Source organism: Enhydra lutris, unplaced genomic scaffold (genome assembly GCF_002288905.1).
Source record: "Enhydra lutris kenyoni isolate GAN:26980312 unplaced genomic scaffold, ASM228890v2 scaffoldscaffold10, whole genome shotgun sequence".
NCBI lineage: Eukaryota > Metazoa > Chordata > Mammalia > Carnivora > Mustelidae > Enhydra > Enhydra lutris.
In genome coordinates, this window is record NW_019154094.1 from 33,488,901 (window position 1) to 33,491,564 (window position 2,664).

The window sequence follows — 2,664 nt, forward strand, 5'->3', positions numbered from 1 at the left end:
GATCTGTCTTGTCTCATAGAAACAAAGATGGTACCAGGGGAATTTCCCTTTCAGTGATATAAAGAGCTTTTGATGAGTGAACTTTGCCTGTCTCTACAAGATAGTGTTTACCTCCCTTCCTGCTTCCTATGCCAGACATGACTGGGGTAGTGGTTGGAAATTTCATGTGACAGACATTGAAAGAACCATTTCCTGGGGTGATACTGTCTTTGACTTACAAAATGAGTAGGTTTTCTTTGAATTGACCTGTATGTGTTTGTAAAAGAAGTATATATATCTCTCCTCTCCTCGTAGGAAGAGGACTATTTCAAAGGGCCATTTTCTTTCCTAACAAAGAAATTTATACTAGAGACAAATCAGCAATTTCACAGCTGGTTTGAAATTTCTTAAAATGATGTATACAAATCAAAGCAGGGAGTCATTTGGAATGAAAGGAATATTTGAATTGCATCCCAAGTTCTAATAAGACATTGTTTCATGGTTCTACAATATTATAAACCTGTCATGTGTATTCTACATGACAATTCTGTCTTATCTATGACTCAGGAATCTTTTGAGAATGACTGTTTGAAAGCATAGAATTGTAGGATTAGATGGAGCTATATCATCTAATCCATGTCTGTTCCATACTTTATCCACTTGTAATTGGCCATGCTGACCCTCTTCTAAAAACATTTTTCAATATGTATGTGAATAGACCCATTGTTTTTTTTTTTTTTTTTAAGATTTTATTTATTTATTTGACAGAGAGAGAGATCACAAGTAGGCAGAGAGGCAGAGAGAGAAAGGGAAGCAGGCTTCCCGCTGAGCAGAGAGCCCGATGTGGGGCTCCATCCCAGGACCCTGAGACCTGACCTGAGCTAAAGGCAGAGGCTTAACCCACTGAGCCATCCAGACACACCAAGACTCATTGTTTCTTAAGATAATTGGTTATATTGCTGGAAAGTAGTGGATTTTCTTACATAGCATTGAAAATAATGCAACTTTACTCTAATTCTGCCACCTGGAGTTTAGGAGAACAAGGCTTTCCATTTCACAGATAACAGTCCTTAGGTATTTCTGTATTGTCATCAAGTCCTCTGGAACCTGTTGACTCTTGGGTGAGGGTTATAGGAATGGAGGTGATGAGAAGTGGTCACATTTTGAGTATATAACAGCAGTTGTTTGTAAGTATAGTGTACAGGAATTGAACATGGGATGGATATGAACTGTGAGAAAAAGTCAATATTTTTGGCCTAAACACATTTTGGTATGTTCTCAATGTACTATGTTTGCTATTACAGCACAATCAAAAATGCATTCACATTGTTCAATGCTACAAATCAGGGATTTTCTCTAAGTGAATGTTTTCCACACCTCTCTTATGGAGAAACTGGGAATTCCCTTTCTTCCCTTCCTTATACTTTCACTTGGAAGAATAGACCTGTGTATTCATTATGGTTCAAAATGAGAGATTTAACACTCCGTTTTAAGTCTAGAAATTGGCTTTTGAATATCTAGTATGTACATGAACATGATTCCAGAGTACTTAAAATGAGACCATCTTTGATAAATTATCAGGGGAAACCTTTTTAGTCCAGAAATATTACACCCCAGTTACTGCTGCTAAATTCTAAACTTTGTTGAGAGTGGGAATTTGATTCCTCTACACAGCACTTACTGTATAATAGGAACTTAGTACACGCAGGCTGAACTGTTAAACTACAGTCATAGCCCATAAGTGAACTTGTTTTATACATCACCTTCTAGTTAATGTATATCTGTGTCTTTTATCTATATCCATATGTATATATCTTTGGGGAAGAAAATAAAGAACTAGTCCTGAAAAAAAAAAAATCTCAGTTCTTTACATTTTGCAACTCTTTTCTGCTTTGTCAGCTGTGTGCATGCAAATAACCTATGCCTAAAGTTAAAATGTATAAGTTACATGAGACAGAAGTCTCTGGTGTATTTCACCAGTAAACTGTAATCTCTAGGGTAAGAAGAAGTTTCTTCTCCCTGGTTTATACATGCAGAGAGGAAATTAGGTGGCTGACTATCCTGTCAAAACCAGGTTTCTCCCCCTATCCACAAGGTAGTAGGGAAATATTAGTGCCAATATAACAGATTAACTAAATAGGCCTCTGTCTCTATGTGGATGCTTTAGTTGCCCTGCCTATAATAATGTCAGTCTGCCTTGGGAAATAAACCCAGACTGAATTCCGAATGTGGATGTGTCCCTCACACTAGCAAAGTTTTCAAAGGTGTGCCCTTCAAACAAGAGCAGAAATAAACTGCACGTCAGAAGAATTAGCACTCAGAGGCCTTTGTTTAATCAATGGTTGGTATGGTGGTGATTGCACAAATTCACTACATTAAATTTAATCAGGAATGTTTCTGGCATGTGGGTGGCAAGCATACTGATTAATTCATTTATATTCTGGAAATAAGATATGTTCTCCTGGATGAATTTCCAGAGTTTCGTGATCCCACAGTATGCATTTCAGCATCTCTCAATGGCGTCTTTGTTCACAGTCTCAGAGCTGAAGTCATGCTGGATGCTGTGTGCTGATTAGCTCACCACACCAATAATGACAAACAGGAAATGGCACCATTTTTGTTCATCTATGGGAAGAACACCAAAGGAACAGTTTAGTTAGCTGTAAACACTTCAGGATTTTGATA